This window comes from Camelus ferus, chromosome 11 (genome assembly GCF_009834535.1).
Source record: "Camelus ferus isolate YT-003-E chromosome 11, BCGSAC_Cfer_1.0, whole genome shotgun sequence".
Lineage (NCBI taxonomy): Eukaryota > Metazoa > Chordata > Mammalia > Artiodactyla > Camelidae > Camelus > Camelus ferus.
In genome coordinates, this window is record NC_045706.1 from 50498600 (window position 1) to 50513647 (window position 15048).

The 15048-nt window shown below is 36.7% G+C and overlaps 1 protein-coding gene across 4 annotated transcripts in view; it reads left to right on the plus strand.

Annotated features, from left to right (window-relative positions):
• VCL (vinculin) overlaps positions 1 to 15048 on the plus strand; it is a 91702-nt gene that overhangs the window by 9324 nt on the left and 67330 nt on the right. The window lies entirely within an intron of this gene.

The window sequence follows — 15048 nt, forward strand, 5'->3', positions numbered from 1 at the left end:
CTGGATTTCCAGCCTTCTCTCTGTCCCCACCCCATCCCTTGACAACTGGCTTGGCTCGTCTTTTATATGTAAGGTGGACAACATGTTTTTATTCATTTAATTCAAATAGATAAGGGTATATGAATGTGCTGGTTAATCTCTGGTAAAACTAAAATTTCTTATTCTACTGCTCTTCTCCCCAAATAGCAAAATTAGTTATCACAAGCTAGTATGTACATCACGTTCCAAACGACGGTAGGCTATATAAGATGCAGTCTCTGGCCCCAAGTTGTTAAAATACAGATGAAATTTATGATCTTATAAATGATTTACCTTATCTGCATCTTCTCCACCAGTGAAATTGTTGCAAAATTTAAATGATTTATTTTAAAAGATTGTGTGCTTGTACTCTATGTACAGTTTTTATTCTTTGGAGCCATGGAGAAAATGTGAGTGGGCCAGCAGCAGAACAGGCAGATTGTGGGCGTCACGGTCAGGAAAAGACTTTTGAGCATTGGCTTCAGCTGCCCTCTTCTTGTGGTTCTCTGGGCACACTGGATTTTCCTTGTCTGCAAAGCACAGTGCTTCTTGTGGGCCTTCACATGTGCTTTTTCCTCTGCCTGAACCACTCTTCTGTTCTTTGCTTGGTAATTTCTACTAACCCTTGACTTCCATATTAAATGTCAATTTTTTTGGGACACTGTCCCTGACTCTACCTCCAAAACTATGTTAGTTCCCTCTCTTATTTATTTTTTTTTTTCCTTATTGTGCTTTTCATAGTTGTAAGCAATTATTTGTGTGATTATTACTTCTTTAACATCTTTCCCCAACTAGAGCCCCAGGGGCCAACATGGCAGAGCCAGTATTTTCAGCACCCATCAGAGTTCCTGGCACGTAGTAGAGTCTTGAGGAATAATTGTTGAATGAACAAGTGGGAAGACCATTTGCTGCTTCCCTACTCCAAACTGTTTTATGCTTCTTTGGAAAAATGTAGATCATGCTGTGGGTGAATCGGTGACATTTAACTGCCAATTAGGAAAGCAGCTGTAACTCATTGCTTAGTGCAGAGTATTGCATGCGGTAGGATCATCCAATTCATGTTTCCTGAATGAATAAATTCCAGGCATAGAGTCCTGGAGTGCAGATGGGGATAATCCTGCCCAACATAGGATTATACAGAATATGTAAGTGTAAATAAAAATATAACACGAGGGGGGAGGGTATAGCTCAGTGGGTAGAGTGCATGCTTAGGATGCACAAGGTTCTGGGTTTGATCCCCAGTACCATTAAATAAATAAATAAATATAAGCCTAATTGCTTTCCCTCGACCCCCCCAAAAAATTTAACACAGATTTGGAATTCTCTGTTAGTTTTGATGCTTTGCAAATGAACAGAATACTCAACTTTGGCAAAGTGCACCTGATATGAATTAGCAAATACCAAAGTCAGACTTGAGATATGGATATGTTAGCCTACAAACATGGGAAGACTCTTGGGAGGCAGTGTCACGTAATGGTTATGAGTAAAGGGTCTAGAGCTAAATGCCTGAGGTTTGAATCCCACCGTTGATTGACACCTGCAAAGTATGTAACGTTGGAGAAAGTATTTAATTTTTGTTTCTCAGAGTCCTCTTCTGTAAAACAAAGCTAATCTTAGTATATGACTTGGAGTGTATTATTGTGAAGATTAATGAGTTCATAAAAATGTTTAGAGCTATGCCTGTCACATAGTTAAGAGCTCAGTGAGTGTTAGACATATTAATACACTTTCGCATGACTTTTTAAGTCATAGTTTAAATGTTAGTCTAATGAAAAGGCAGTGTTGTTTTTTTTTTTTATATCTAAGTATAACTTCTAACTTTTGCTCAACAAGGCAAAGTGCCAGTGAAAGCTTTCAGTAGAATTCCATATGTTGTGGAATATACAGTTTTACCAACTGTGGGGAAAATACCACTCACAGTTTAGGTGCCTGCATTTCCCATGATTTAAATCAGACATCTAAGTTTATGTTTGATATCTCTTTTGGTTGGAGTAATAATGAGAGTAAAAGTGTGTCTCCTCTACCCTCAATTTAGAAGCAAGAATTGGGGCTTAGGATTTGGGATTTATCCCAAGCATTCACTGTTCTATTTAATGAAAAAGAAAAAACTGAAGGGGTAGTCACTAAAATAAATTGAATCAAGCCTTCTGTGTAGAGTTGAGAAGTATGATGCATTTGTGAAATAGAATTCATCTTGTTCTGGAATAGCCAAATTAATTTAAAAAATGTTTAATGACTAAGTACTAGGCTGGATATTGCAAGAGTTTAGTATCTCTTGCCCAAAAGGAGGAATAGAACCTATTTCAGATGATCTATCAGTATATAGGAGTAATACAGTTGAACATGAGGGTTAGGGAACCATAACAACTGGTTTAGGAAGGTATACCTCTTATTTCTAGTCTTGTGGTTTTCTGGAAATTTTTTAACATGCATATTTAACTTAAAAATCTTAGATTAATTAGCATATTTACTGTCTGCCTGAATAATATAACATTGTAAATTCCTCTGTCCTCTTATATACAGTTTTCTAAGATTTCATTTGTCTTCTTTTTTCACCCCACAGATTAGGCACTATTGTTGTCTTATTCAGTTGTTTTTCTCCCCATTTACCTACATGTTTACCACTTTCTTTAAAGTATAGGAGAAATGATGACCAGATGTCCCTTTTTCCTGAAGTCTGTCCTTCATTAGTATCTTTAGTTGGGTCTCTGGGCAGTTTACACTCAAAGTTCTTATTTATCTGAAAATATCTTTATTTTGTCTTCTTTTTTGAAAGATAATTTCACTGGATATACAAAACTTGGCTCATAGTAGTTTTTTTTTCCCAGCACTTTGGAAATATTATTCTTGTGTTTTCTGCATTCAAATCTGCCATCAGTCTAATTGTAATTTTGCTGTAGGTAATGATTTTTTTCTCCCTGGGGTCTTTAAGATCTTATTTATCCTTCTTGGGATTTTTTTTGTGCCCCTTAATTTTGAGGGCTGATTTCTTTTATCAGTCGTAGAAAAATCTTCGCCATTATCTCTTTGAATTTTTGCCTCTTGCTTCCTTTTATTCTCACCCTTTGGAAGTAGAATTAGATACTGGATTTTCTCACTCTATCCTCTTTGTCTCTGAGCAGTTTATATTTTCTATTTGGTTATTTCTTTAGCTCTTCCAGTTTGCTAATTTTCATGCAGCTGGGTCTAATGTGCCATTTAATCCATCCACTAAATGTTTAATTTAAATGACAGTATTTTTTACTTCTAGAATTGTATTTTTTAAAAAATCTCCTTGTCAGTGTTGAGAGTCTCTTGTTTCATCATACTTTTTAAAGAAGATTGCCTCTATTTTCACTTTTTTGGTTTGGTGAAAAAGATCTTGGAGTGTAGAAACTGCAAAAGCTTTATACCAGGATGAGAATAGGAAGGGACTTCTAAAATTTGATGTGTTAGAATTTCCTTCCTTTTAAAGACGGAATAATATTCTATTGTAGGCATATACCACATTTTGTCTATCCATTTATTTGTTGATAGATACTTGGGCTGTTTCCAGCTTTTGGCTAATGTGAGTAATGCTGCTATTTCATCACACATTTAATGCCCTCTGAGCTCTGGTCTCTGTCCCTGAGGGGTGTGAGCTTCTAATGGACTCATGGAGGACTATGAACACCCAGCTTCTAATGCCAGGGAGCAAATATGTAATCAAAGCAGTCCAAAGGCCCTTTTGAAGGTGGGAAGACAGGAGGTGAAGTTCAGTCTGTCTTAGGCAGTGTCTGATGCATGAGCAAGTTCGCCAGCTAGAGAAAAACTGGAAAGCCTTCTGTGCAGAGAGAATGAGAAGATATAAGGGTGTGAATGTGCAGTTAGGGAGTGGGAGTGCTTTAATGATGACACTATTAAGGTAGATTGTGCTAGTTTGTGAAGAGACTTATATGTTCCTTTAAATAATTTTTCTTTTTGGTGGTAGTCGGGGGAGGTAATTAAATTGATTGATTGATTAATTTAAATGGAGATACTGGGGATGGAATTCAGGACCTCATGCTTGCTAAGCACACCACTGAGCTGTACCCCTCCCCCCATATGCCATATTAATCAGTAAACAAACCAAAAAAAAAAAAAAACCCTTCAATTTTTGAATAAGTGAAAAATTCACCTGGTTCAAAATTTAAAAGGTTCAGCAAGGTTTATAGTAAATAGTCTGCCTCCCACCCTTGAACTCCAGCCACCTGGTTTCCCTCCTCATAGGATACCAGTGGACACAGGAAACCAAATGTCTTGCTTATGCTCCTAGGGGTAGTTATGCATAGTCAGGCAAAATGTATTCCTATTTTATGCAAGTGATGACCTATTATACTGTCCTGTTCCATAATTTTTTCCCCTTAACATATTTTGGAGTTAACTTACAGGAGTAACATATAGGAGTTGGGGAGCCATTGTCCACCGAAGACAGTGAAGGTTGCCTTCAAGCAGTGGGAGGAGTGCAGATGAAGAGGGGGCAAATTCTAGAGACACCCTTTTTATTACTTAAGTTACATTTGGATTCAAAGTATTCTCAATTTCAAAAATGCATCAGTAAAACAAGTGAGTTTTTAAAATTATCAATTATTTTATTTATCCTCAGTTAGTTTATTTACACCTGTGGTTATTATTCTCATTTTACAGGTGAGGTACCTAAGGGCTCATAGAGCCTTGAGTTAGTAAGTGGCAGGACCAGAATTTAAGTATTTTAATTATGCAGATGAGCTCATTTTGAAATTCAGGACAGGAAACCTAGAATCCTTATCAAATCTGAAAGAAGTCAACAATGGTTTTACTTAAGTTATATATTAAATGAGTCATACCCATACCTTTTTTTTTCTTTCCTTTTTCTTCTCATCATGCCTTATTTATTTATTAGTTTGTTTATTTATTTGTTTATTCATTTGAAGTATAGTTGATTCATAGTGTTGTTAGTTTTAGGTGTACAGCAAAGTGATTCAGTTATGCATATACATATATATTCTCTTTCAGATTCTTTTCTATTATAGGTTATTACAAGATATTGAATACAGTTCCCTGTGCTATACAATAAATCCTTTTTGTTTATCTATTTTTTATATAGTAGTGTACTGTACTGCTATACACTACTATATATGTTAATCCCAAAATCCTAATTTATCTTTCCCTCCTACCCCTTTCCCCTTTGGTAACCGTGGTTTATTTTCTATGTCTGTGAGTCTATTTCTGGTTTGTAAACAAGTTCATTTGTATTATTATTATTTTTTAGATTCCACATATAAGTGATATCATATGATATTTGTCCTTCTCTCTCTGATTTACTTCACTTAATATGATAATCTCTAGGTCCATCCAAGTAGCTGCATATGCATTTTTATGGCTGAGTAGTATTCCATTGTGTGTGTGTGTGTGTGTGTGTGTGTGTGTGTGTGTGTGTATCTCCATCTTCTTTATCCAATCATCTGTTGATGAACTTTTAGGTTGCTTCCATATCTTGGCAATTGTAAATAGTGCTGCAATGAGCACTGGGGTGCACGTATCTTTTCAAGTTAGAGTTTTCTCTGGATATATGCCCTGGAGTGGGATTGCTGGATCATATAGTAACTATATACATACCCATACTTTTTGATCTCATGTGGAAGCAAGAAAAATCTTGGAAGAAGACATAGAGAAAAGATGAGATTGAAATCAAGAGCTCAAAGGAAAGTCTGTAAAGAAAGGGCTATACTTTCTCTTGAACTCAGGTATGCCAGTGGTTTTTAATCACTCTGGTATGTATTGCCAGCTGGCAGGGACAGATATCAATGCTAAGATGTTATTGTTATCCAAAATACAGCAGGGGGCTATGTTTAGAATGATCCTATTTTGTATGGAAGACTATATACTAAAATGTAGTGAGATTGAGTGGTGGGCTTTCAGGTTAAAATATTTTTGCTTTTTCTTACCCTAATTTATGTTTGTCCCCTAACAATGAGTATATACCACTTCTGAAGTAAAAAAGTAAGTCCAACATCTCCCCACATCTTTTTATTGTTATTGTTTTCACTGTTCTCGCTGCCTGGAGTTACTCTTCCTCTCTTGTTAAAATGTGCCCAGTGTTGATGTCACTTTCTCCATGAAGCTCTTTCCGGGCTGCTCAGTTGAAATTAATCTCTCCCTTTGCAGTGTTTCCACATTTCTTATCAGATACTGTCATGAATTAGAGCTACTATGTGCATGTCTGTTAGCATCCCTTCTTCCTCCAACTCCACCCAGCTTCCAGACTTGATTTCTGGAAGTCATGTAGTGCTCCCATTGAGTGGGATTACTTGGAATTGAGAGACACTCTAATGTTGAATTGGTTGTATTTGCAACACTGCAGTTTTTTTCCTCTGTCAGAGCAAGGAAAGATAGATAAAAATTCTGAGTCACAGTCAGCAGGGTGATGTTAAAATTCTGAGGGCAGTGATATATCTATGTATACCAGATGAATACTCTTTCCTAATTTGAGAAGGCTGCTGACAATCCTCTGGAGTGAAAGGAGCCATAAATAAATAAACATCATCTCTAAAAGTGCCGTGTATCTATTGCATCTCTAAAACCAAAACATGAAGGCTACATTTTACCTGATATATACTCTAGAACTCTTATCTTTGAACTGGAAATTCCAACTTGGGCTGTTTGTTCGAAAGCTTTTATAAAAAGGCAAATTTCCTCAATTAGTCTACCACAGTCATATACTCCACTGAAAGCACTGAGGGATGAGAATACAAAAATCATCTCCCCCCCTCCTTTTGTCTGGAAATTGACCTCTTTTATTACATTTGCCAGATAAATCTTTTTTTTTTCATATCTTTTTTCTTCTCTTTTCTCAAAGCTACCAGTCTAGATTAGGCTTTAATATTCTCTCTTCTTGATAGTTATCTACTAATCTCTCCCTCCCCTCCATTACTGCCGGGTAAAGCTAAGTGCACTCTGATTCAACACTTTCTTTCCCAGAAACTTGCACCTTCTCCCATTGTTTTCTGAGTTAAATTCCTTTTTTTCTAGCTCTTTTAAAAAAATTGAATATATTTGACATAAAACACTGTAAATGTAAGATATACAATATGCTACTTTGATACACTTCTGTATTGTAATATGATTGCTGCTGTAGTGATATTTATCACATTATGTACTTATAATACAACACTGTTGTCTGTCTTATTCTAGTTCTCCAGGGTTAGCACACCCTGCCCCCTTGCTGTTCTTCTTTCTCTGTGGAATGGAAAAGTGAGCAAACTACAGCCCATAGGCCAAATTTTACTCTTCCTGGGACCTAAGGATAGTGTTTACATTTTTAAATATTTGAAAAAAAGTCAAAAGAAGAATATTTTGTGACACATGAAATTATATAAAACTAAAGTTAATATCCATAAATACAGCTGTATTAGAACAAAGCTGTGCCCATTCACTTACATATTTTCTGTAGCTGCTTTCGCACTACATCGAGAAATTGTGACAGAGACCACATGGCCCACACAGCCTACAATACTTACTCTCTGGCCTTTTAGAGAAAAAGTTGCCAACCATCCACCTAGTGGCATAGATTGTAAAGTTGGAAATAAGACCTCAGAGATGTTCTGATCCAACTGTCTCATTTTAAAAATGAGAAAATATGTTCTCAGATGTAATTAACAGTATGTCCAAGGCAGGTTGCTTGGGCAGTGGAAAAGCCAAAAAGCAGAATCCTTTGCTGGTCCTACCCCACCATAGTGCCCCTCCCAGGAAGCTGGTACTAGCTTAGTGAGACTGCTTGGTGTGTCGTGAACAAACTCCAGTTTGTCTCACTTCTGCTTCTGTGCACATGCTGCATTTCCTTCCATCAAAGATGCCTTCTTCCTTCCAGAAATTTTATCCATGCTTTAAGGCTCAGCTTAAATACTTGAAGACTGTCCTTATCTCAGCAACTGGTTGAGCTCCTGTCTCCCAGCCCCCAGTAGTGCTCAGTTACACTTCTTGTTGGCTTTCACCCGAATCATTTACGTAGTCCTGATGCTATTCCAGGCCATAAACTCCCTAACTGTGCATCTTTGTGTCACCTGAGGAAGTGTCACCTGCACATTGCCTTACACACAGAATTCTTGGGACATAATTTAAAGAATGAACTAATCTAAAAATGTCAGGATACAAGAGATGCCTTCAAGATCTCTCGTTTACTTCTATTAAAAAAGAAAGAGAAGGAATTTAACTGAGTAATATTTTTGATGGGATCAGCTATGTAGAAGAATTCCTAGGGAGTTTACCTGTACCATATCCACCTAGCAATGGATGAAGTATGTACACCCTGGGGAGAGAACTCGGATTCCTTCTAAGGAGGGTTACCTAATTCCATGATGATTATTTTAGCTTTTAGTATGGTTGTTGATTACTAGGCTTATAGAAACATGCCAGCTGAGATAGGAATTCACACTTTTAAAATTCAGCAATGAAAACGTTCTACATTCTTTCTCAATCTCCAAGGATTTTCTGCTGTTATATCTTCCATATAAACTCTCAATATGGGATGGTTTCCATTTATGAACTAAATGTAGACTTGTGTTCTGTAATGAACCATTAGGTGTGAACTTGATATTTAGTAAGGACTGAAGATAAAAGGATTGTAATTTAGTCTTATATGTGTTGCCAGCATTGTCTTTTATACTTTCCTTAAAACAGCAACAACAATAAATATAACTGGACAGATGAGTGGACTCTCAATATAGAGTAATTCTCTCAGTTCTAATTCTGTTTCTTCCTTTTGCCCAACTGGGAATGTTACCTAAGACTGTAGAGCCAGAATTTACTAATGGGTTTAGTTGTCTGTGGCAACTGTTGAACATCTGGGCCGCAGTATTGATATTTTGTATTAGTAAGCAAGTGGAGTAAAAGGAAATAATCTTTATTATTCCTGTCAGAGTCTTTCTCTTGATTAGACCGAGGCTGTGTCTGATCTGTTCATGTTATATGAAGAGCAGTGATGAAATGCAATCTGTAAAAGGCACAAACACATGTAGTATTGCTGGGAGTGGTTGATAGCTTCTTTTAAATCTGTACATCTTGGCCAGTTTGTTCTGGATGTGTTGTAGCTGTTCTCTTATTTCACTTTTCAGCAAGTTTAGAACCAAGTCTGTGCTCAATCCATATGTGGTCACACTAAATTATGTTTGTAGTAGTTGAGAAGAAAAAGAAAATCATTAAGAAGAAAAGCCTAAAGGTAAAACTTTGGGGATTTATTTAGTATAGGTATCATAAAACAGGGTTTTTTTTCTGTGAGCATTTTAATTAATAGCGTTAACCATTTGACACATTAATATTACAAAATTTTGAATTCTGGCTACTTGTAAGAAATGTGTTTGTAGTTTGAGCTAAGAAATAAAGCAATTTTTTTATGGCCCTAATTTAATGGGTCAGAGTGTCTATTATAGCCTAGAGCCAAATTCAATTACTATACTGTAAAAAGTGACTCTAAAAAATCTCCAGTTACCAAGCAGGATGGTTCCCAACATTAGTAATGATACCTACTTTTGCCACTGAGTTACTATTTCAAGTTTTGACCACATCTTTAAAAAAAAAAAAAAAAAAAAAAAGCCTACCTTGTTGGTTGGTCCTGGTTCAATTTTAAAAGCTAGTTGTAGCCAGGTTGACTCAGTTGATTGTTCCTAAGCAAATAACAGTTAAGGAGCTTAAGCAGCTGAAACCCTAGTGAGCCTAAGCCATATTTGCTGTGGAAAACTTCCAACTTCGGGGAAGGAAGATCAGAACAATTGGACATCAGTTGTTTAAACTGCATCTCGGTGGTTGATATTTGCTCATTGTGAGCTTGAAGTTGTTCATATCTTTGCCATCTGAGAGCACCACGGAATTCTAGAATCATGCAGTATTACAGAGGAAAGCTTTAGGCATCGTTGAATCTGTCTTCCTCATTTTTAAAAAACACAGTGTAGTGATTTAGGATTAGAGCGTGGATGTGCTGAAGTCAACAACACTGTGTGAGTGATTTTAGGCAAATGGATCAACCTCTCTGTGCCTCCAGTCTTCATGTGTAAAGTGAGATAGCAATGGCACCTCCCTCTCAAGGTTGTTAGAAGGATTTAATGAGGTAATAAATGACTCCTGACTTACAGCCTGTGCTCAATAAAAACAAGTATTTTTTTTTAAAGGAGAAAACAGAAGTCACAAATGAGTACTGCAGTGGCAGAGGGAAAGAAAAAGGGACTCATGTTTATTTAGCACCTGTTATCTTTCAGGCCCTGAAAGATGCATATGTATTAGGTGATTTACATGTGTATTACTGCTTTTTTAGCCAGGAGAGGCATTTTACTTTTCCCATTTTACTGATAAAGAGACTGAAGCTCAGAGATTGTTACTTGCCCGTGGGCACAGAATCAGCAGTAACAGAGCAAGGTGAGATTCATTCCCAAGCCCCAATTCTTTTCGCACCACTCCATATTACCTTCCAGGATGAGCTCTAGGTCCCAGTTTTCCAACCATAAAAATAGCTTATATTTCAAAATTCATTTACAAATTGGTTTGGAGTGATTTTTCCATTGGAGCAGTGTTACAGGTGCTGTGTTACATACCCAGGCTTATTTGCAACAGCTAAAATATAATTGAAATTCTCCACATTTGTGAACTAAAACTGTTAAGAAAAAATGTATTTGCAGTTCTAGCTATTAAAGTAGAAAACCAGAAAAAAAAAAAGTGTATTTTAAGTTCTGTGGAAGGTTAGCTCTTTGAGAAAAGCAGATTTGAGTAGCGGGCAGTGAGGAAGAAGACAGGGACTGTGACGCTCATGCGGCCTCTGGAATACTTTAAGGGACTAAACAGAGACATCCTACAGTTGATAACACTTTGATAGTGTACAAATCACATCCATATGCTTTATTTCCCTCTAATTGTGTGTGAGATAGGACAGTTGGTAGAGTTGACCTAATTTCTCCTAGCAATATTTAGCTTTCTTTTTTTCATGTTTTTATCCATGATTTTTTTTAAAATGGGCTTTGGGAGCCCAACTAGTCACCTTAATAGAACCACAGAGGATTAGCTTATAGGTGTATTGAAGAAAGGATGAAAAAAAAGAATGGATGGTCTTCCTGAGTTAACTGTGCAGGAATGAAAGAAATTAGAATGCAGTAAAGAGTATATGTGGGCAGATATGAAAATGGTAGTTAAATGTTAACCCCTTTAAACTAATTATCTTTCTTTATCATTTCACTTTTTTCAGCTGGCACTTATTTTCTGAGCATTTATTGTGTGCCGGTCACTGTGTGTCATGGATTTGAGGGAAAAAACAGTCTAGACCCTACCCCCGTGGAATTTGTTCTCTACTTGAGAAGCATCTACCAAAGATTACATTCAGATCACACAGTGATCTTTTCCTCCCTGCTAGTATTTATGAACATACGATTGTTATGGAATTTTAAAGCAAATGGCACTAATACCAACTTCTCTTTTAAGTAATCTTTAGTAACTAAAAAAATTGGAAAAACTAAAAGAGATTGAGTGAAAACAATCCTTTTACTTTCCCACAATTATTATCTGATTTCCTGCCACTAAAGGTGGAGAATTGGAGGAACTTTGTGTTATGTAGCATTTGCTTATGTATGTTTGAAACCAAAATGGAAACCACTTTGAGTAGGGTTTGATATGCTCTGACTGAGTGTAGGAATAGTTGTCACTTACCAATGTCTTGCTGGCAAGTTAGGAAGTGTGTCTGAAAACGTGGGAAATGTTTTGGATTCAAATTCAAGTTCTGCAGCTTTCTTAGAGAAATAACTTCTCTGAGCCTCATTTCTTCTTCTTTTTAAGAGCTTCTGACTCTCAGGCGAGTGCTCTTTATATATTCATTAAAAAATTTTTTTTCTGGGGCACTAGGGATTGAACCCAGGACTTTGTGCATGCTAAGCATGCACTCTACCACCAAGTTATACCTACCCCCACCACCCCCAGCCTCATTTCTAAAGTGAAGAATTTTGATTAGGTTGCCAGATTCTTTTTCACTCTGGAATTCTCCGTGAAAAGGAAGGAGCATATCTTGTGTTCCATGGGAGGGCTGGGAGAAAGAGGATGGCAGGGAGAAGCTGTCTGTGCTGATGACCTGCTTTATTGTTCACATGGTGGCCATCCAGAGCACAGGTGTACATGGCTGTGTCTACAGAAGACTCCTGGGTTGAGGGAGAGAATGAAGTTGCAAATTGGAAGCCTGCCCACTGTGTCTTCATAAATAGGGATCTGGTGAGCAAGGCTGCTCTGCTGACATTTATGTAGCCTTAGTTGATACACTCAAATCTCCAGTTGGGTTAAAATAAACAGCTGCTGCCAAGGCAGCTTAACACTAGTTCTGACAAAAGTGTGTTGCATCAAACGAGCTTGCTTGGCATTAGAACTCGCCACAGACGTAGTTCACCTGCTTTTTTTTACCCATTTGATTATATTCTCATTGATGCATATTTGAATTAAGATTTTGGCAGTTGGTCAAAATTTGAACCTTTTAGGCATTGGTGGTTTCTCACTACTTCATAGATTGTTATGTACCAAGAATATTGTTGATACATTTTAGAAATTTAGTCTGTATTTTTCTGATTCTGAAAGTATTGCATACTCATTTAAAAAAAAAATCTGGAAGGTACAGAAAAAGATTAAGAAGAAAATAAAAATCATCTGAAATTCTACTTTCCATATTGTATTTTCCTTCCAGTCATTTTTTTTTTATTTGGCTGTACATTGGGAAGAGAGTGGGATGCTTCCCTATCAGTGAAATGACTGAGGCATAAGTACACTTTTACATGACATTCGTGGTATTGGGGAGCTTGCCTCATATACTATGCTAGTTAAGAACTGAATCTTTTTTTAAAACTGGTGGCCCAAACCCAAATACCTGCAGGGTCAAATAGGTAATGGGTGAATCAGGTGGGTTATAGGGACCTGGGGATGGTAGGGAGGGTGGTAAACTGAAAAATGCAGGCTCTGATTGAAGAAAACTGCTACTGTCTTCAGCTTATTATTGCTGTGTGGAAACAGGGCCTGGGGTTACCAGATCTTCCTGATATTCAATAAAATTTGGAGATCTATATTTCCTTTTAATGTGAATTTTCCCATTTAAAAAGAATGCTGTGCAGGTCAAACAAAATAGGTCTGTAGGTTGCATTTGGCCCATATACTCCCCTTTTGTCATTCCCGACATACCTTCTTGTCAGTTTTTTTCAGAGCTCTCACAAGAAGAGCACTTTTAGAAAGTATTTAGAGAGGAGCTGGACAAGGAATTTCTAAGAGTGGCCTCAGGAACTTTCCACTCTGTATAGAGACTGAGAGGGTTGTCTAGTATAGGAATGAAAAACTCAGATACCCACAGGGACCAGGCAGTGACATAAATGAGTGAAATGGTCTGGATGTTAAGATTTTAGAGAGTGATGCAGAGAGTATATTCCCCATATGGGACATTTAGATTCCTACACTTTGTTTCCTTGCTCCTGGAATGCAGATCTAGTATGGCCAAATCTAGATGTCAGAAATTTGGATCCTTCTTTTTTTTCAGGTTAGTAATTGTAATTGTTAACAAAAACATTAACAATTATTTTTCTATTGAAGTATAGTCAGTTACAATGTGTCAATTTCTGTTGTACAACATAATGTCCCATTCATGCATATATATACACATATATTTGTTTTCATATTCTTTTTCATTAAAGGTTATAACAAGATATTGAATATAGTTCCCTGTGCTATACAGAGAAATTTGGATCTTTGTGAAGTGTTTTATTTTATTTTATTATTTTTTTAAAGGACCAAAAAAAAATCATCCTTGGCCCAAATTCTGCACAAAGATTTGCAGCTCCTGCCTGCCCTAGATTACGATTTCCCTAAATATATTCTACAAATCTTGTTTCTGTGATAGGTTAGTGGGTATTAATAAATAAATAATTCTTGGTCAAATGGTGGATTAAAGAAAGTTAAGCAGATTTCCTGACTGAAGATTATCTTAGATCCTTAAATATACTATTATGCCTTGTAAATTCCTAAGAAGAAGCTCTAACTTGTAGACTCCACAGTTACAGTTACTTCTCTGCCTCCACTCATTTCCTCCACCATTTCCCTTGTCTCTTGAGGAGGAGGTGGCTTTCTTTCTGGTAAAGTTAGGTCTTTCTTCCTGTTCTTTACATTTTATCCCTGCCTTTTCAAGGACCTTGCTTCATAATCACTGTCTTTTTTCATTGAGGGAGAGGTAATTAGGTTTAGTGTTTTTATTGATTGATTTTTAAATGGAGGTACTGGCAATTGGACATCCTGCATGCTAAATATGCAGTCTGCCACTGAGCTATACCCTCCCCCCTATTGTCACTGTCTTGTTTCCCACCTCCTTTCTTTCAGTCTATGGACATGCTTTGTTTTCTCCTATTTAAATAAAATAATAACCCTTTCCTTACATCATACACAAAAATTAACACCAAATAGGTCATGGATCTAAATGTAAGAGCTAAAATTCTTAAAAAACAGAGGAGTAAATCTTTGTGACCTTGGTTAGGCAAAACCTTCTAAAATACTGTATCAAAAGCACAAGCAGCAAAAGAAAAAAAAGAGATAAATTGGGCTTCATCAAATTTAAAACTTTTATACTGCAAAAGACATCATCAAGAAAGTGAAAAGAACCCACGGACTGGGGAAAGTATTTCCAAGAGACACTGCCTAATTAAAATATGGGTAGAGGGTCTGAATAAAGAAGATATACATATGGTCAGGAAGCACATAAAAAGCTATTCAACATGATTAGCCATCAGGAACATGCAATTCAAAACCACAATGAGACACTACTGCACTAGGATGGCTATAATAATAAATACAGATAATGACAAGTATTGGCAAGGACGTCGAGAAATTGGAAACCTCACGCACTGCCGGTGGGAATGTTAAACGGTACAGCTTCTTTGGAAAACAGTCTAGCTGTTTCTCAAATGGTTAAATATAGGGTTACCATATGATCCATCAATTCTACACTTAGATATATATACTCAAGAGAAATGAAAATTTATGTCCACACAAAACTGCCTTAGCTCA